Source organism: Triticum aestivum, chromosome 5D, assembly GCF_018294505.1.
Source record: "Triticum aestivum cultivar Chinese Spring chromosome 5D, IWGSC CS RefSeq v2.1, whole genome shotgun sequence".
Classification (NCBI taxonomy): Eukaryota; Viridiplantae; Streptophyta; class Magnoliopsida; order Poales; family Poaceae; genus Triticum; species Triticum aestivum.
The window spans coordinates 344,345,308-344,366,866 of NC_057808.1; positions in this window are offsets into that span (position 1 = coordinate 344,345,308).

A 21,559-nucleotide genomic window follows, 5' to 3' on the forward strand; every position below is an offset into this window, starting at 1 on the left:
TGGCCGAGGTATCATCCTTTGGCGCCACCGGGACGGCCTCCTGTGCCTCCCCCGAGCTGGGATGGTCCTTTGGGACAACGCACCAGCGTCGTCCATAGTCTTGGGGGAGAAGGCCGGCGGAGGCGACCTGTTGTCCATCACCTTAGGATCCAGTGAATTCCCCGAAGATGAGGATCGCTGGAGGTGGGAACGAGCCGGACTGCAGTGCATGATTGAACATGTTAAAACCATGAAGTAAAAGAGCTGGATATATGTGTGCGTCAGTGCCTTTGAGTACTTACGATTCGGCCAGGGGCTTATCCCTCGGGCGCCACTCTGAGCTGCTGTCAGTGTCCAACACGGAGTTGTCCGCGAGGGAGGCTCTCCCCTTCTTGGACGCCTCTGCCTCCGGATGCATGGAGGCCGCCCTTTTCTTCCTTCCCCCCTCAGGGGGAGAGTTGCTTTCCTCCTCCTCATCGTCGTCCTCGGTGGGGGAGGAGTGGGTTTCTGCGTCTTCGGATGTCACGTCCGAATTGCCTTTACGGCAGAGGCCACTTCTGGTCTCCTTGGCCTTCTTCTCCGGCGCCTGGTAGGGCGCCGGAACCAGCATCTTTGTCAGAAGTGGGATTGCTGGGTTTTCGGGCAGCGGAGCTGGACACTGGATCCGCTTCGCCTTCTTCGTCCAGCCCTGAAAAGACAGATAGGGAAGCTCAGACATCTTCCTTGAATGTACAGGTGAAGGATACACCTTGAAATATGAAAAACTTACCTGACTGGCTGGATGGGTCAGGTTGTACCCACGGTCCTCGGTCGTCTTCGTCCATGGCTCATTGGCCTTAAAAAGCACCTTCCATAAGCCTTCGTGTGTAGCACCGAAGAACTACTGCAGTGTGTGGTGCTTGGCTGGACCGAACTCCCACAAATGGCAAGTCCGGCTTTGGTAAGGAAGGATCCGGTGAAAAAGCATCACCTGGATCACATTGACAAGCTTGATGTTCTTGTCCACCATGCTCCTGATGCGCGTCTGCAGCACAGACACCTCGTCCGACGACGCCCAGTCCAGGCCCTTTTCTAGCCAGGAGGTAAGCCACATTGGGGCCCCGGATTTGAATTCGGGAACCGCCGCCCAGGTGGTGTCGCAGGGCTCTGTAACATAGAACCACTGCTGCTGCTACCCTTTGACAGTCTCCACAAAGGTGCCTTTGGGCCACATGACGTTGGACATCTTGCTCACCATAGCGCCTCCGCACTCTGCGTGCTGACCACCCACCACCTTCGGCTTCACATTGAAGGTTTTCAGCCACAATTCAAAGTGAAGTGGGATGCGGAGGAAGGCCTCGCACACGACAATAAATGCCGAGATGTTGAGAAAGGAGTTTGGGGCAGATCATGGAAATCTAGCCCGTAGTAGAACATGAGTCCGCGGACAAATGGGTGGAGAGGATATCCCAACCTGCAGAGGAAGTGGGGGATGAATACCACCCTCTCATGGGGCTACGGAGTAGGGACGATCTGCCCCTTGGCCGAAAGCCGGTGGGCGATTTACTGGGCCAAGTACCCCGCCTCCCGGGCCTTCGTGATGTCCTTCTCCATGACGGAGGAGGCCATCCACTTGCCTTGCGCTCCAGATCCGGATATGGTCGGAGTGCTTTTTCGAGGCGGAAAGAATGGAAGCTTAGGCGCTGGATCTCGAGAGTGGGTGGGCAGAGAGAAAGAAGGCGTGGGTGAAAAGGTGAATCCTTATCTCTTTATAAAGGCAGCGAATATCAAGCGCCTCCCCGTTCGCCTTAAAACACGCCTATTCCCCAAGGGTGGTGCAGACGGCGCGGTTGGATTACCCACGCCCGTATTGATGAGAATCCCGCAATAAGGGGACACGATCTCTGCTTCGACAAGACGTGCCAATAGAAACCGCATCTGAAACATGGAGCGGGAGGCTAAAAAACGGTTCGAAATAATGACCGGCGGAGACGTGGCATCTCACTACAGAAGATGTCAGTAGATGGGACTTGTTTAATATTATATTCTTCGCAGAGCTTATTTTGCAGAGTCGGACATATTATCTATGTTCGAAGATTACTTTGAAATATTCGGAGGAGGAACCCGCCTTGCAATGCCGAATACAATATGCGCGCCGGACACATCGTCATTGAAGCCTGGTTCAGGGGCTACTGAGGGAGTCCTGGATTAAGGGGTCCTCGGACGTCCGGCCTCTGTGACGTGGGACGGACTGATGGGCCATGAAGATACAAGATAGAAGACCTCCTCCCGTTGTGGGAGTCCTGGATTAAGGGGTCCTCGGGCATCCGGACTGTGTAACATGGGCCAGACTATTGGGCTATGAAGATACAAGACAGAAGATTTCTTCCCGTGTCCGGATGCGACTCTCCTTTGCGTGGATGGCAAGCTTGGCGTTTGGATATGTAGATTCCTTCCTGTAACACCCCGGTGTAATGATGCTACAGTAACCCTAGGGTTAAGTTAATCATTTTTCTTAACAAGTGTTTGATCACCCTTGGTTCTCTCTCATTTGAAATTCCAGTTGAATTCAATTTCAAATTCTGAGTGAAATTCAAAATTGCTCAAACATGAAAACTAAAATGTTCATCATGTGGAACATATTCATCTGGTAATATTGGTGGTGAACCAACATTTTTGCAAAATGTCTAAGTAGCCTAAAATAGCTAAAAAAGAAAAGCTTAAAAAAGGAAAAGGGCCAGAGCCCCTGGCCTCCCAGTGGGCTTCGGCCCACCCGAGCCAACTGGCCCAGCTAGGCCGGCCCACTCCCCCCCTGTCGTCTTCCCCCTCCCCACTGTGCAAGCGACCGCGCGCACGTCTCCACCGGACCACCTCGCCGGCCTCGCCGGGAGAGGATAAGGGCGACGCCTCGAGCCCTCCCCCTCACCTACCGCCACATCCGCTCCCCCTGGACGCCTCGCCATTTCTCCCTTCTCTCTTCCTCGCTCGCTCACTCCCCTCTCTCTGACCCGAGCGCGCCCGCGGCCATCCTCCGTCGTCACCGCGGCCACCGGAGTCGTCTCGTCCTCCTGACTTGTCCACCAGCACCGTCGACGTCTTCTCCCTCTTCCCCGGCCTCGCGTCCGAGCCGGAGGCCACTACATCGCCTGGATCGAGCCGGCGACCACTGTGGATCGCCGGAGCTCCTCCACTCCATCCGTCGACGACTCCGTCAACCCACTGCACTCCTAAACATCCAAGGGCCACCGTTAGCCACACTGTAAGCCACCGCACCGAACCCCTCTTCCATTCCCCTCTCAGCACGTGTAGTTGTCGTCCCCCTTGCAACCGAGCTCGCCGCTGCCCGCGCTCGTCTCCGGCGTGGCCACGGTGACCTTTTGGTACCGTGCGCGCCACTGCCGTGAGCACCGCGTGGCGTAGACAGCCCCAGCCCTTTTCGTATACATGTTTGCGCGCCGCAGTGCCGTCCCCGTCGAAGCCCGATCGCCGCCGTCTCCTACCATCGCCGCAACAGCCGACTCCGGCCACCTTAGTCGCTCCCACCACCACCACACGGCGCGGAATCGAATGGCCATTCGGACGGACCTTGTCGCGCCCCTCCCCGTGCCCCGTAGCGCGATCTTGACGAGGTCCCGAACGCCACCACTGCCTCCACTCGTCGCCGGCGCCGTTTCTGGCAGCTCCAGCTCCGGCCGGCCTCACCACGCGACGTGGCGGGCTCTCCCCGTTCGAACGCGCCCGCCCGCGCCCGTGTTGGCCCCTTGTAGGCGAATCCCGGCCGTCTCCGGCGTCGTGCCGCCGCGGGAGAGGTCGCCAGAGCCTTCTCCGGCACCCTGCCGACGTGGCCGGTCAGGGCCACACCCCTGGGTCGCTGCCAGCGGGCTCCACGGGTCCCAGTTGACCGGGTTGACCCAGTCAACTGCTGGCTGGGCAGCTCAGTACCCCTGACGTGCAGGCCCCACCACATATTAAGCTAATTAATATGTTTTTTATAATTAAAAGTAATTAGTAATCTAGTCTGCCACTGACATGTGCGTCCTAGCTGTTAATTAACCACATTTTAGTTAGTTTTAACTTCTGTTAGTCCACTGTCTATGACAGGTGAGACCCACTGGTCAGTTTGACCTGGTCAGCCGTCCTGTTGACTACTGATGTCACACGTACACAATGCTGACGTCATTTCCTTTTCTGTTAATATTAATAATTCTAGAGTATTGTTTAAACCTTTTGAAATTCATAGAAAATAAACCGTATCTCGGATGAAAATGTTTTCTACATGAAAGTTGCTCAGAAAAATCCAACGAATCTGAATACGTGGTCCGCTCATCTATCACATGCCCCTAGCATGTTGAACATGGTACTTTCCCCCCTCTTTTCCTCTCTCCGGAATCCGCCTAACGCTGGGAATTCGTCCTCGGATGTTTATCCCCTCCGTCTGCAATGTGTAGTACCGAGTTAGTTCACCCCTAGCACCGCGTATTGCCATGTTATGCTTTGTGATGCTACGTTTGCTTTATATTTACTGTTTCTCCCCCCTCTTCTCTTCGGTAGACCCCGAGACCGATGCCGCCCCTGTGATTGACTACATCGACGACGACCCCTCATTCTTGCCAGAGCAACCAGGCAAGCCCCCCCTTTGATCATCCCAATATCTCCCATTCCATTCTCTCATGCTTGCATTAGATTTTGCTACTGTTATTGTTTGCTCCTATTCTGATGCATAGCCTGCTTTTGTATCTGTTGTTGTACCTTACCTGCTTATCGTAAACTGCTTAGTATAGGTTGGTTAGTGATCCATCAGTGACCCCCACCTTGTCTCAGTTGCCCCGCTGTATGTTCGAAGACCCGATCAATGGGATCGAAGACCAGGCCCCGGCACCGCAGATCACTTTCCCCTTAGTTGCTCGACACTGCTGGGTTACTATCGAGTGCCGAGGGTGAGACCTCTACAGCACTTCTGATGTTAACCCTGTAATGTAGCTATTCGGTCGTGGTCATCGAGGGTGATTCCGCCTTAACCACTTCCGATACAACTCTGTCGTGCAACCCCTCAAGTGTGAACCTCGGGGGTGGTTCCTCTTACGTTCACCTTGATGATTACATCGAGTGGAATTCACCGGGGGAGATTCCTCGGGTTTTCCCCTTGATATTTGGACACACGGATACTTGGACTTTACAACTGTTACTTGGAAAGGCGGGTCCACCTTGAGGGATACCCGCGAGTGATGTGGAGACGGGTTGACCTGGAGGGTGCCCGCGAGATAATTACGAGGTGTGGCCGGGCATTCCTAGCCCTTGCCGCAAGTCCTCGAGACGGGGCAATGGGGTCACAACTTTCGTGAGTCTCTGCTTGTTACCGCGTGCTCCTAATCCACTACGATTTGGATATTTGATCCGAGGGGCCTCTGGCCTGATAGAACTAACCATCACGTGGGCATAGTATGGCCGTTCTGCGGCGTATGCATCAGCCGAAGCTTAATAGACGTCAGCGACTGAGCGACGCGCGCCGGGTTGGACGGCATAAGCTCCTGCCTTGTTGAAGGAGGTAGCTAGGTCTGCTCACCTACCGCCCACGCAACGTGCAGGAGTTCCCGGGGCGATGGCCCATGACCCCTGGGGGCATAGGTTTAGTCCGGCGTGCTGACCTCTCTATTAAGCCTTGGTCGGGTTGCTTCGTATTGTTTGGCCGAGGCCGGGCATGACCCAGGAAAGTGTGTCCGGCCGGAGTTAATCGAGCGTGGTGGGTAAGTTGGTGCACCCCTGCAGGGAAGAAAACATCTATCGATAGCCTGTCCTACGGTAACGGACACTTGGAGTTGTATCCCGATCGATACAACTAGAACTGGATACTTGTGATGAGAATTGGATTGTGATGAGGTGATAACTGGATAGTATGGCTCTGGGATTGCTTTCTCACAGGGAGTCGAGAAAGGATCTCTGGCCGAGGTTGATAACACTACTACTTTACTTTATGCTACTCTTATCTCTCTTCTGATGCTGCAAGATGTTTGGTGCTGCTTGAAGATGCTAGTCTTCGATAGGCTAGGCTTTCCCCTTCTCTTCTGGCATTCTGCAGTTCAGTCCATAGATACAGCCCATTTCATTGATACCGATGCATATGTAGTGTAGATCCTTGATTGCGAGTGCTTTGGATGAGTACTCACGGTTGCTTTGCTCCCCCTTTTCCCCCTTTCTTCTTGTTTCCGATTGATGCAACCAGATGTCGGAGCCCAGGAGCCAGATACCACGGTCGATGCCTACTACTACGTGGAGACCACCGACGACCAGGAGTAGTTAGGAGGCTCCCAGGCAGGAGGCCTTGCCTTTTCGATCGTTGATGCTTTTGTGCTAGCCTTCTTAAGGCAAACTTGTCTAACTCATGTCTGTACTCAGATATTATTGCTTCCGCTGACTCTTGTGTTTTCGAGCTTATGTATTCGAGCCCTCTAGGCCCCTGGCTTGGAATATAAAGCTTGTATTATTTTAATTTGTGTCTAGAGTTGTGTTGTGATATCTTCCCATGAGTCCTTGATCTTGATCGTACGCATTTGCGTGTATGATTAGTGTACGATTGAATCGAGGGCGTCACAAGTTGGTATCAGAGCCGACTGCCTGTAGGTAGCCCCCTTTCCAACTCCTTGGCCGAAGTTGAGACTAGTCACTACCAAAACTTTTACTAACATTGGTTGTGTGTCTTACGGGCCCACGTCGCCATTGGGTGGTATTAGGATCTTTTACTCCTCGTCTATACTCTGGGACTCTGATCTCTCTTCCATTCGGGTTAAACGAATTTACTAACTCTAACATTAGGATCCCGTGACCACATTCACCCCAAAGTTAGATAAGCCATAGATATTCCATAGAATAGTATTCTGAATGGTACACACACTGTCGTGTTGACTACGAAGTGGTATCCATCGTACCTCTTTCATGATGCATGTTTCATCGTGAATGATCCTTGTCTTTGCAAATGCTTAATGTTGAAGTACCCCCTGTTACATGTTAGCAGGATGGTTAGACCCGCTGGTCGTGGCCGTGGTGCCAACGATCCACCACCGCCCGAATTCTTTGCTGGAATGATGCAACAGTTTGAGTTGAATCGCCAGTTCATGGAAGGAATGATGGCTCAGTTTCCTCGCCCCAACATGAATCAAAAACCAACCCAGTAACTCTGCAGGACTTCTTGCGCCTCAACCCAACTATTTACCGCTGCTCAACTCAGCCCCTTGATGCTGATGACTGGCTCCGCGACATCACGTATGAAATGGAGTCTGCTAGTGTGGCCCCTGCTAGCTACGTCACCTTTGCATCTTTCTTTCTGAAGGGTCCTGCTGCTCAATGGTGGGATAGCCACAGGCGTACCCTACCTGCTGGAACGGTCATCACTTGGCCGGATTTCCAAGTTGCCTTCCATGCCCGCTTCATTCCTCAGGGAATCATGGACAGGAAGAAGCGAGATTTCCGCAACCTCACCCAAGGCAACACGTCTGCAGATGCTTATCAGCGGGAATTTCTTGACTTGTCACGTTATGCTGAAGAAGACATTGCAACTGATGCTCGTAAGCAAGAGAAGTTTCGTGACGGACTTCACCCTGATATCAAGCTAGCACTGCTCGTTCATGACTTTGCCGACTTGGCCACCTTGGTGAACAAGGCCATTAATGTCGAAACTGGTCTGCAGGAACATCATGGATCCCTCAGGCGCAGCGGTGACGCCGGCTCATCTTCGGGCCCATCAGCGCAAAAGCATCGGATATGGATTCCCCACAGCATGTATCGTCCAACTGCAACTGCACCAAGATAGTCCTATGCTGCACCTCGTCTTTCCCCTCCACCACAGAGGCAGCCCCTTCGGGCTGTACCACCCCAAGCTTCTGCTCCCAACCCCAATGATGGTCTATGCTTCAAGTGTGGCCTTCCAGGTCACCGTTCCAGGAAACGCCCTCAGAATCAGAATCAGCTGGCTCTGCCTTCAACTGGTCGTAACAATCAGCCCCATAACAACTATGCCAGACCTTATGGTCGTGGTCAGGCTAATCATGTTGATCTGGATGAAGATCAAGACCAGCCTGCCACCGTGATGGGTACTCTTCTCGTTAATTCAGTATCGGCTTCTGTTTTATTCGATTCAGAAGCATCACATTCATTCATGTCAGAAATTTTTTCTTACGCACATGACATTCGATGCGAGCCCATGAACACTCCGATAGTGGTACGCACCCCTGCGGGTCAGTGTCGAACTACCATGATTGGTCGCGACGTTCCCGTTGAAATTGAAGGGTTGGAACTTCATGTTTCTCCCATTATTCTGGATTCTTCCAATATTGACCTCATTCTGGGAATGGAATGGTTGAAAGCGCATACTGCCTCTATCGTTTGCGCCACCAAGGTCGTTCACCTCCTACATCCTTCCGATGAGATAGTAACCTACCATGCTCAGCTTGTTCAAAACGCTGAAGCACAACTTTATGCTTTGAATGCGTTGAACGCAGCACCTCTTGAGGGAATTGAAAAGATTCCAGTCGTTCGCGACTTCCAAGACGTATTTCTAGAAGAACTTCCAGGAATACCCCCTGCCCGGGCCGTCGAGTTCGTCATCGACTTGAAACCAGGCATCGTTCCTATTGCCAAATGACCCTACAAGATGCCGCCTCATGAGCTCCTTGAACTGAAGGAGGAAATCGACAAATCTCTTCGCAAGGGTTTCATTCGACCAAGTTCCTCTACTTGGGGAGCACCTTCTCTCTTCGTCAAGAAGAAGGATGGAATGAACCGTTTGGTCCAAGACTACCGTCCTATCAACCAAGTTACAATTCAGAACAAATACCCCCTTCCTCGGATCAATGATCTGTATGATCAACTGGCTGGTTCATCGGTATTCTCTAAACTCGACTTGAGGTTGGGTTACCACCAGATCCGTGTTCATGAAGAGGATATTCCCAAGACCGCATTCGTCACTCGTTATGGTTCTTACGAGTACACCATCATGTCATTCGGTTTAACCAATGCTCCAGCTACATTCTCTCGTCTGATGAACTATATATTCATGGATTACCTCGACAAGTTCGTCGTGGTCTATCTGGATGATATTCTGGTATATTCAAAGAACAAAGAAGAACATGTTGAACATCTTCGACTTGTTCTAGAGAAGCTGCGAGAACATCAACTTTATGCCAAGTATTCCAAGTGCGAATTCTGGCTTCCCAAAGTCACCTACCTTGGTCATGTCATCTCCAAGGATGGTATTGCTGTCAACCCAGAGCGCGTTCAGGCTATTCTTGACTGGACCCCTCCGAAGACTGTCAAGCAAGTCAGAAGCTTTCTCGGACTTGCCAGTTATTGCCGCCGTTTCGTCGAGAACTTCTCCAAGATTGCCAAGCCCCTGACTAATCTGCTTCACAAGGGCGTTAAGTTCGATTGGACAAACAATTGTCAGGAAAGTTTCCAGACACTCAAGGATAAGCTAACTTCTGCCCCACTGCTTGCTCCCCCTGATTCTCGCAAGGACTTTGTCATCTATTACGACGCTTCACGTCAAGGATTAGGCTGTGTCCTAATGCAAGAGCGCATGGTGATTGCTTATGCCTCCCGTCAAGTACGTCCTCATGAAGAGAACTACCCAGTTCACGACCTCGAGCTTGCTGCGGTTATCTTTGCACTGAAGCTATGGCGACAGTACCTTCTCGGTAATCGTTGCGAGATCTTCACTGATCATCAGAGTCTGAAGTACCTGTTTACTCAGCCAGATCTGAACCTCCGTCGGCAGCGATGGATGGAAGCTATTGCTGACTACAACTGCGGTATATCTTATACACCTGGCAAGGCTAATGTAATGGCCGATGCCCTGAGCCGCAAGTCTTATTGCAACAATCACATGGTTTTCAAAGCTCAACCGCGCCTTTATGAAGAGCTATGCTAGCTGAACCTTCAACTAGTTCCACAGGGTTCTCTGAATAACCTTGTCTTGGTACCAACTCTTCTGAAAGCAATCAAGTCTGCTCAAGCCAAAGATGCTCATGTTGATCTGATGAAAAAGGATCTTGCATTAGAGAAATCCAGAGATTTCTCACTTGATGAAGATGGAACCTTATACTTCAGAGATCGCATTGTAGTGCCCCGGTTCGACCTTATGACAGAGAAGGTGATGAAAGAAGCGCATGACACCCCTCTCTCTATTCATCCGAGAAGTACCAAGATGTATCTAGACATCCGTCAGAAGTACTGGTGGTCTAAAATGAAGCAAGACATTGCTCGATATATCGAAGAATGTGACGTTTGTCGTCGCGTCAAAGCAGAACATCAGAAACCGGTTAGACTTCTACAACCGCTTCCGATTCCTGAATGGAAGTGGGATAAGATTCAGATGGACTTCGTCACTGGCCTTCCCAAGTCTCAGAAAGGTAACGATGCTATCTTTGTCGTCATCGACCAATTCTTGAAGGTTTCTCACTTTCTGCCAGTCAAGGAGACTATCACTGCTAGTCAATTAGCAAACTTGTATATCTCCAGAATTGTGTCACTCCACAGCATTCCGAAGGAGATCAGTTCAGACCGTGGCAGTATTTTCACTTCGAAGTTCTGGGATAGTTTCCAAGAGGCAATGGGAACTCATATTACCTGGAGCACTGCTTATCATCCCCAATCCCAAGGCCAAGTCGAGCGAGTCAATCAAATTCTTGAAGACATGCTTCGGGCTTGTGTTATTTCTTTCGGCAAGAAGTGGGAAGAATCTCTCCCTTATGCGGAGTTCTCTTATAACAACAGCTATCAAGCCAGCTTGAAAATGGCACCCTTTGAAGTGCTCTATGGACGTAAGTGTCGAACCCCTCTGAATTGGTCAGAAACTGGGGAACGGATGCTCATTGGTCCAGACATTATTCAACAAGCTGAAGAGCAGGTTCGCATTGTCCGGGATAATCTCAAGGCGGCCCAGTCCCGCCAGAAGAGCAATTATGATCGTAAACACTGGGGTTCAACTTATCAACCTGGTGAACAAGCTTATTTGCGTGTCACTCCTTTGAGAGGCACTCATCGGTTCGGAGTCAAGGGCAAGCTAGCTCCGCGCTACATTGGTCCTTTCTGTATTCTTTGCCGTCGTGGACTGGTGGCTTATCAATTGGAGTTGCCACCTCAGTTCTCTCACGTTCATGACGTCTTCCACGTGTCGCAACTTCGTCGATGCTTCAAGGATCCGGAACGTGAAGTGGATCAGGAATTGATTGAAGTTCAAGATGATCTCATATACAAAGAGCATCCGATCCGCATTCTTGAAGAAGCTGAACGTCGAACCCGCCAAAAGGTTACCAAGTTCCTCAAGGTGCAATGGTCGAATCACACTAAAGATGAAGCCACTTGGGAACGCGATGATAACCTCCGGGCTGAATACCCCGACCTGTTCCCTTCTACCTCTTAATTCTCGGGACGAGAATTTCTTTTAGAGGAGGAGAGTTGTAACACCCCGGTGTAATGATGCTACAGTAACCCTGGGGTTAAGTTAATCATTTTGCTTAACAAGTGTTTGATCACCCTTGGTTCTCTCTCATTTCAAATTCCAGTTGAATTCAATTTCAAATTCTGAGTGAAATTCAAAATTGCTCAAACATGAAACTAAAATGTTCATCATGAGGAACATATTCATCTGATAATATTGGTGGTGAACCAACATTTTTGCAAAATGGCTAAGTAGCCTAAAATAGCTAAAACAGAAAAGCTAAAAAATGGAAAAGGGCCAGAGCCCCTGGCCTCCCAGTGGGCTTCGGCCCACCCGAGCCAACTGGCCCACTCCCCCCTGTCGTCTTCCCCCTCCCCACTGTGCGAGCGACCGCGCGTGCACGTCTCCACCGGACCACCTCGCCGGGAGAGGATAAGGGCGACGCCTCGAGCCCTCCCCTCACCTACCACCACATCCACTCCCCCTGGACGCCTCGCCATTTCCCCCTTCTCTCTTCCTCGCTCTCTCACTCCCCCCTCTCTGACCCGAGTGCGCCCGCAGCCATCCTCCGTCGTCACCGCGGCCACCGGAGTTGTCTCGTCCTCCTGACCTGTCCACCAGCACCGTCGACGTCTTCTCCCTCTTCCCCGGCCTCGCGTCCGAGCCGGAGGCCACTACATCGCCCGGATCGAGCCGGCGACCACTGTGGATCGCCGGAGCTCCTCCACTCCATCTGTCGACGACTCCGTCGACCCGCTGCGCTCCTAAACATCCAAGGCCCATCGTGAGCCACACCGTAAGCTGCCGCACCGAACCCCTCTTCCCTTCCCCTCTCTGCAGGTGTAGTTGTCGTCCCTCTTGCAACTTAGCTCGCCGCTACCCGCGCTCGTCTCCGGCGTGGCCACGGTGACCTTTTGGTACCGTGCGTGCCACTGCCGTGAGCACCGCATCGCGTAGACAGCCCCAGCCCTTTTCATATACATGTTTGCGCACCGCAGTGCCGTCCCCGTCGAGGCCCGATCGCCGCCGTCGCCTACAATCGCTGCAACAGCCGACTCCGGCCACCTCAGTCGCTCCCACCGCCACCAAACGGCGCGGAATCGAACGGCCGTTCGGACGGACCTTGCCGTGCCCCTCCCCGTGCCCCGTAGCACGATCCCGACGAGGTCCCGAACGCCACCACTGCCTCCACTCGTCCCCGGCGCCGTTTCCGGCAGCTCCAGCTCCGGTCGGCCTCACCACGCAACGCGGCGGGCTCTCCCCGTTCGAACGCGCCCGCCTGCGCCCGTGTTGGCCCCCTGTAGGCGAATCCCGGCCGTCTCTGACGTCGTGCCGCAGCGGGAGAGGTCACCGGAGCCTTCTCCGGCGCCCTGCCGATGTGGCCGGTCAGGGCCACACCCCTGGGTCGCTGCCAGCAGGCTCCACGGGTCCCAGTTGACCGGGGTGACCCAGTCAACTGCTGGCTGGGCAGCTCAGTACCCCTGACGTGCAGGCCCCACCACATAATTAAGCTAATTAATATGTTTTTTATAATTAAAAGTAATTAGTAATCTAGTCTGCCACTGACATGTGGGGCCTAGCTGTTAATTAACCACATTTTAGTTAGTTTTAACTTCTGTTAGTCCACTGTCTATGACAGGTGGGACCCACTGGTCAGTTTGACCTGGTCAGCCGTCCTGTTGACTGCTGACGTCACACGTACACAATGCTGACGTCATTTTCCTTTTCTGTTAATATTAATAATTTCAAAATATTGTTTAAACCTTTAGAAATTCATAGAAAATAAACCGTATCTCGGATGATTTTCTACATGAAAGTTGCTCAGAAAAATCCAACGAATCTGAATACGTGGTCCGCTCATGTGTCACATGCCCCTAGCATGTTGAACATGGAACTTTCCCCCTCTTTTCCTCTCTCCAGAATCCACCTAACGCCGGGAATTCATCCTCGGATGTTTATCCCCTCTGTCTGCAACGTGTAGTACCGAGTTAGTTCACCCCTAGCACCGCGTATTGCCATGTTATGCTTTGTGATGCTACGTTTGCTTTATATTTACTGTTTCTCCCCCCTCTTCTCTTCAGTAGACCCCGAGACCGATGCTGCCCCTGTGATCGACTACATCGACGACGACCCCTCATTCTTGCCAGATTAACCAGGCAAGCCCCCCCTTTGATCATCCCGATATCGCCCATTCCATTCTCTCATGCTTGCATTAGAATTTGCTACTATTATTGTTTGCACCCATTCTGATGCATAGCCTGCTTTTGTATCTGCTATTGTACCTTACCTGCTTATCCTAAACTGCTTAGTATAGGTTGGTTAGTGATCCATCAGTGACCCCCACCTTGTCTCAGTTGCCCCGCTTTATGTTCGAAGACCCGATCAACAGGATCGAAGACCAGGCCCCAGCACCGCACATCACTTTCCCCTTAGTTGCTCGACACTGCTGGGTTACTATCGAGTGCCGAGGGTGAGACCTCTACAGCACTTCTGATGTTAACCCTGTAATGTAGCTATTCGGTCATGGTCATCGAGGGTGATTCTGCCTTAACCACTTCCGATACGACTCTGTCGTGCAACCCCTCAAGTGTGAACCTCGGGGGTGGTTCCTCTTACGTTCACCTTGATGATTACATCGAGTGGAATTCACCGGGGGTGATTCCTTGGGTTTTCCCCTTGATGTTTGGACACACGGATACTTGGACTTTACAACTGTTACTTGGAAAGGCGGGTCGACCCTGAGGGGTACCCGCGAGTGATGTGGAGATGGGTTGACCCGGAGGGTGCCCGCGAGATAATTACGAGGCGTGGCCGGGCATTCCTAGCCCTTGCCGCAAGTCCTCGAGACGGGGCAACGGGGTCACATCTTTCGTGAGTCTCTGCTTGTTACCGCGTGCTCCTAATCCACTATGATTTGGATATTTGATCCGAGGGGCCTCTGGTCTGATAGCACTAACCATCACGTGGGCATAGTATGGGCGTTCGGCGTCGTATGCATTAGCCGAAGCTTAATAGACGTCAGCGACTGAGCAGCGCGCGCCGGGTTGGACTGCGTAAGCACCTGCCTTGTTGAAGGAGGTAGCTAGGTCTGCTCACCGGCCGCCCACGCAACGTGCAGGAGTTCCCGGAGCGATGGCCCATGACCCCTGGGTGCATAGGTTTAGTCCGGCGTGCTGACCTCTCTATTAAGCCTAGGTCGGGTTGCGTCGTATTGTTTGGCCGAGGCCGGCCATGACCCAAGAAAGTGTGTCCGGCCGGAGTTAATCGAGCGTGGTGGGTAAGTTGGTGCACCCCTGCAGGGAAGAAAACATCTATCGATAGCCTGTCCTACGGTAACGGACACTTGGAGTTGTATCCCGATCGATACAACTAGAACTGGATACTTGTGATGAGAATTGGATTGTGATGAGGTGATAACTGGATAGTATGGCTCTGGGATTGCTTTCTCACAGGGAGTCGAGAAAGGATGTCTGGCCGAGGTTGATAACACTACTACTTTACTTTATGCTACTCTTATCTCTCTTCTGATGCTTCAAGATGTTTGCTGCTGCTTGAAGATGCTAGTCTTCGATAGGCTAGGCTTTCCCTTCTCTTCTGGCATTCTACAGTTCAGTCCACAGATACAGCCCATTTCATTGATACCGATGCATATGTAGTGTAGATCCTTGATTGCGAGTGCTTTGGATGAGTACTCACGGTTGCTTTGCTCCCCCTTTTCCCCCTTTCTTCTTGTTTCCGGTTGATGCAACCAGATGTCGGAGCCCAGGAGCCAGATGCCACGGTCGATGCCTACTACTACATGGAGACCGCCGACGACCAGGAGTAGTTAGGAGGCTCCCAGGCAGGAGGCCTTGCCTTTTCGATCGTTGATGCTTTTGTGCTAGCCTTCTTAAGGCAAACTTTTCTAACTCATGTCTGTACTCAGATATTATTGCTTCCGCTAACTCTTGTGTTTTCGAGCTTATGTACTCGAGCCCTCGAGGCCCCTGGCTTGTAATATAAAGCTTGTATTATTTTAATTTGTGTCTAGAGTTGTGTTGTGATATCTTCCCGTGAGTCCTTGATCTTGATCGTACACATTTGCGTGTATGATTAGTGTACGATTGAATCGAGGGCGTCACACTTCCTTTGTTAACCGACTCGGTACAACCCTAGGCCCCTCCGGTGTCTATATAAACCGAAGGGTTTAGTCCGTAGAGGCAATCACAATCATACAGGCTAGACATCTAGGGTTTAGCCATTACGATCTCGTGGTAGATCAACTCTTGTAATCCTCATATTCATCAAGATCAATCAAGCAGAAAGTAGGGTATTACCTCCATCAAGAGGGCCCGAACCTGGGTAAATATCGTGCCCCCGTCTCCTGTTACCATCGAACCTAGACGCACAGTTCGGGACACCTTACCCGAGATCCGCCGGTTTTGACACCGACATTGATGCTTTCATTGAGAGTTCCGTTGCGTTGTTACCCAAAGGTTTGATGGCTCCATCAATCATCTACAAAAATGCTTCCCTGGGGGAGGCCTTCCTCCCCGGCCAGATCTTTGTGTTTGGCGGCTTCGCGTTGCGGGCCAACTCACTTGGCCATCTAGAGCAGATCGACAGCTACGCCCCAGGTCATCAGATTAGTTTTGGAAATCTGCATTATGTCGCTGATATCCAAGGAGACTTGATCTTCCAAGGGTTCACGACCCCAACCTCCGCTCTGGCCTTAGATCCGAAACACATCGCCAGGTCCAGAGACGGGATTATTGAGCCCGCCGGACTATCTGTGGCCACTAAGCCCAATACGGGAGAGCCGGAGGAAGTAGCGTTGCTGGCAACCGTCATGGAGCCAAACTCTTCTCCGGACACTAGATCCGAACCCTCGGAGTCAGCATCGTGTGAGCTCGGCCAAGGAGTTTTCTTCCCGCCGTACTCGACGGAGGTTCTTCTCCCTGGCCAAACCTCGCCTTTAAGCGAGGCTCTGGACTTGATGCGATCCCTCGTCATTACAGAGGAGCAATGTCCGAACTATGCCCAGCCTGGACTAGGGGCTGAGAGCGGGCAATTTTACGTCCCACCCACCACCCACTTCATAGCCACTGTCAAGGACTTAACTGACATGCTCGACTACGGCTCCGAGGACATCGACGGTATGGACGATGATGCCGGAGAAGAGCAGGCCGAAAACCCGCCGTTTACCGGACGCTGGACGACCACCTCTTCGTATGACGTGTACATGGTGGACACACCCAAAGAGGGTAGCGGCGATGATAAACAAGATCCAGTCGAGGATAATCCTCCTGAGACACAGCCAAAGTGCCGACGCCAGCGACGCCGCTCTAAATCACGCCGTGGAAAAGACAGCAATACCGGCACTGTTGGGGAACGTAGCAATAATTCAAAATTGTCCTATGTGTCACCAAGACCAATCTAGGAGATGCTAGCAACGAGAGAGAGGAGTGCATCTACATACCCTTGTAGATCGCGAGCGGAAGCATTCAAGAGAACGGGGTTGATGGAGTCGTACTCGTCGTGATCCAAATCACCGATGATCCTAGCGCCGAACGGACGGCACCTTCGCGTTCAACACACGTATGGTTGGGAGAGACGTCTCCTCCTTCTTGATCCAGCAAGGGGAAAGGAGAGGTTGATGGAGATCCAGCAGCATGACGGCGTGGTGGTGGAAGCAGCGGGGATCTCGGCAGGGCTTCGCCAAGCTCAGCGAGAGGGAGAGGTGTTATGGGGAAGAGGGAGGCGCCAGGGGCTTGGATGTGCAGCCCTCCCTCCCCCCTCTTTATATAGGGGCCCTGTGGGGGGGGCGCCGGCCCTAGAGATCCAATCTCAAGGGGGGCAGCGGCCAAAGGGGAAACTTGCCCCCCAAGTCAGGTGGGGCGCCCCCCACCCCCAGGGTTTCCAACCCTAGGCGCAGGGGGACGCCCATGGCGGGCGCACCATCCCACCAGGGGCTGGTTACCTTCCCACTTCAGCCCATGGGGGCCTCCGGGATAGGTGGCCCCACCCGATGGACCCCCGGGACCCTTCCGGTGGTCCCGGTACAATACCGGTGACCCCCGAAACTTTCCCGGTGGCCGAAACTCGACTTCCTATATACAAATCTTTACCTCCGGACCATTCCGGAACTCCTCGTGATGTCCGGGATCTCATCCGGGACTCCGAACAACTTTTGGGTTACCGCATACTAATATCTCTACAACCCTAGCATCACCGAACCTTAAGTGTGTAGACCCTACGGGTTCGGGAGACACGCAGACATGACCGAGACGACTCTCCGGTCAATAACCAACAGCGGGATCTGGATACCCATGTTGGCTCCCACATGCTCCTCGATGATCTCATCGGATGAACCACGATGTCGAGGATTCAATCAATCCCGTATACAATTCCCTTTGTCTATCGGTATGTTACTTGCCCGAGAGTCGATCGTCGGTATCCCCATACCTCGTTCAATCTCGTTACCGGCAAGTCACTTTACTCATTCTGTAACGCATGATCCCGTGACTAACTCATTAGTCACATTGAGCTCATTATGATGATGCATTACCGAGTGGGCCCAGAGATACCTCTCCGTCATACGGAGTGACAAATCCCAGTCTCGATTCGTGCCAACCCAACAGACACTTTCGGAGATACCTGTAGTGCACCTTTATAGCCACCCAGTTACGTTGTGACGTTTGGTACACCCAAAGCATTCCTACGGTATCCGGGAGTTGCACAATCTCATGGTCTAAGGAAACGATACTTGACATTAGAAAAGCTCTTAGCAAACGAACTACACGATCTTGTGCTATGCTTAGGATTGGGTCTTGTCCATCACATCACTCTCCTAATGATATGATCCCGTTATCAATGACATCCAATGTCCATGGTCAGGAAACCATAACCATCTATTGATCAACGAGCTAGTCAACTAGAGGCTTACTAGGGACATGTTGTGGTCTATGTATTCACACAGGTATTACGGTTTCCAATTAATACAATGAACAATAGACAATTATCATGAACCAGGAAATACAATAATAACCATTTTATTATTGCCTCTAGGGCATATTTCCAACAGTCTCCTACTATACGAATCCGGTTTACTACTCAGAGTCATCCGGATTAGTGTCAAAGTTTGCATCGTCGTAACCCTTTACGACGAACTCTTTTACCACCTCCATAATCGAGAAAATTCCTTAGTCCACTAGTTACTAAGGATAAGTTCGACCGCTGTCATGTGATCCATTCCTGGATCACTATTGTACCCCTTGACTAACTCATGGCAAGGCACACTTCAGGTGCGGTACACAACATAGCATATTGTAGAGCCTACGTCTAAAGCATAGGGGACGACCTTCGTCCTTTCTCTCTCTTCTGCCGTGGTTAGGTCTTGAGTCTTACTCAATACTCACACCTTGTAACACAGCCAAGGACTCCTTCTTTGCTGATCTATTTTGAACTCCTTCAAAATCTTGTCACGGTATGTATTCATTTGAAAGTACTATTAAGCGTTTTTGATCTATCCTTATAGATCTTGATGCTCAATGTTCAAGTAGCTTAATCCATGCTTTCCATTGAAAAACACTTTTCAAATAACCCTGTATGCTTTCTTGAAATTCTACATCATTTCTGATCAACAATATGTCAACAACATATACTCATCAGAAATTCTATAGTGCCCCCACTCACTTCTTTGGAAATACAAGTTTCTCATAAACTTTGTAAAAACCCAAAATCTTTGATCATCTCATCAAAGCGTACATTCCAACTCCGAGATGCTTACTCCAATCCTTAGAAGGATTGCTGGAGCTTTGCATACTTGTTAGCATCTTTCAGGATTGACAAAACCTTCTGGTTGTATCACATACAACCTTTCCTCAAGAAAATCGTCGAGGAAACAATGTTTTGACATCCTATCTGCAAGATTTCATAAATAATGCAGTAACTGCTAATATAATTCCAACAGACTCTTAGCATCGCTACGAGTGAGAAAGTCTCATCGCAGTCAACTCCTTGAACTTGTCGGAAAACATCTTAACGACAAGTCGAGCTTTCTTAATGGTGACACTTACCATCATTGTCTGTCTTCCTTTTAAAATCCATCTGCACCCAACAGCCTTACGACCATCAAGTGGTTCTTCCAAAGTCTACACTTTGTTTTTATACATGGATCCTCTCTCGGATTTTATGGCCTCGAGCCATTCGTCGGAATCCGGGCCCATCATCGCTTCTCCATAGCTCGTAGGTTCATTGTTGTCTAGCAACATGACTTCCAAGACAGGATTTCGTACCACTCTGAAGTAGCATGCATCCTTGTCGTCCTACGAGGTTTGGTAGTGACTTGATCCGAAGTTTCATGATCACTATCATAAGCTTCCACTTCAATTGGTGTAGGTGCCACAAGAACAACTTCCTGTGCCCTGCTACACATTAGTTGAAGTCATGGCTCAATAACCTCATCAAGTCTCCACCATCCTCCCACTCAATTCTTTCGAGAGAAACTTTTCCTCGAGAAAGGACCTGTTTCTAGAAACAATCACTTTGCTTCCGGATCTGAAATAGGAGGTATACCCAACTATTTTTGGGTATTCCATGAAGATGCATTTATCCGCTTTGGGTTCGAGCTTATCAGCCTGAAACTTTTCCACATAAGCATCGCAGCCCCAAACTTTTAAGAAACGACAACTTAGGTTTCTCTAAACCATAGTTCATACGGTGTCGTCTCAACGGAATTGCGTGGTGCCCTATTTAAAGTGAATGTGGTTGTCTCTAATGCCTAGCCCATAAATGATAGTGGTAATTCGATAATAGACATCATGGTATGCACCATATCCAATAGGATGCAGTTATGATGTTCGGACACACCATCACACTATGGTGTTCCAGGCGGTATTAGTTATGAAACAATTTCCACAATGTCTTAATTGTGTGCCAAACTCGTAACTCAGATATTCATCTCTATGATCATATCACAGACATTTTATCCTCTTGTCATGACGATCTTCAACTTCACTCTGAAATTACTTGAACCTTTCAATAATTCAGACTTGTATTTCATCAAGTAAATATACTCAGCATCTACTCAAATCATCTGTGAAGCAAGAACATAACGATATCCACTGCATCCCTCAGCACTCATTGGACTGCACACATCAAAATGTATTACTTCCAATGAGTTGCTTTCTTGTTCCATCTTACTGAAAACGAGGCCTTTCAGTCATCTTGCCCATGTGGTATGATTTGCATGTCTCAAGTGATTCAAAATCAAGTGAGTCCAAACGATCCATCTGTATGGAGTTTCTTCATGCATATATACCAATAGACATGGTTCACATGTCTCAATCTTTTCAAAAACGAGTGAGTCCAAAGATCCATCAACATGGAGCTTCTTCATGCGTTTTATACCAATATGACTCAAATGGCAGTGCCACAAGTATGTGGTACTATCATTACTATTTTATATCTTTTGGCATGAACATGTGTATCACTACGATCGAGATTCAATAAACCATTTATTTTCGGTGCAAGACCATTGAAGGTATTATTCAAATAAAAAGAGTAACCATTATTCTTCTTAAATGAACAACATAATCCAATCATGTCTATGCTCAACGTAAACACCAAATAACAATTATTTAGGTTTAACACCAATCTCGATGGTAGAGGGAGCATGCGATGCTTGATCACATCAACCTTGGAAACACTTCCAACACATATCGTCATCTCACTTTTAGCTAGTCTCCGTTTATTCCATAGCCTTTTATTTCGAGTTACCAACACTTAGCAACCGAACCGGTATCTAATACCCTGGTGCTACTAGGAGTACTAGTTTAGTACACATTAATATAATGTATATCCAATATACTTCTGTCGACCTTGCCTGCCTTCTCATCTACCAAGTATCTAGGGTAGTTCTGCTTCAGTGACCGTTCCCCTCATTACAGAAGCACTTAGTCTCGGGTTTGGGTTCAACCTTGGGTTTCTTCGCTGGAGCAGCAACTGATTTGCCGTTTCATGAAGTATCCCTTCTTGCCCTTGCCCTTCTTGAAACTAGTGGTTTTACTAACCATCAACAATTGATGCTCCTACTTGATTTCTACTTTTGCGGTGTCAAACATCGCGAGTTGCTCAAGGATCATCATGTCTATCCCCGATATGTTATAGTTCATCACGAAGCTCTAATAG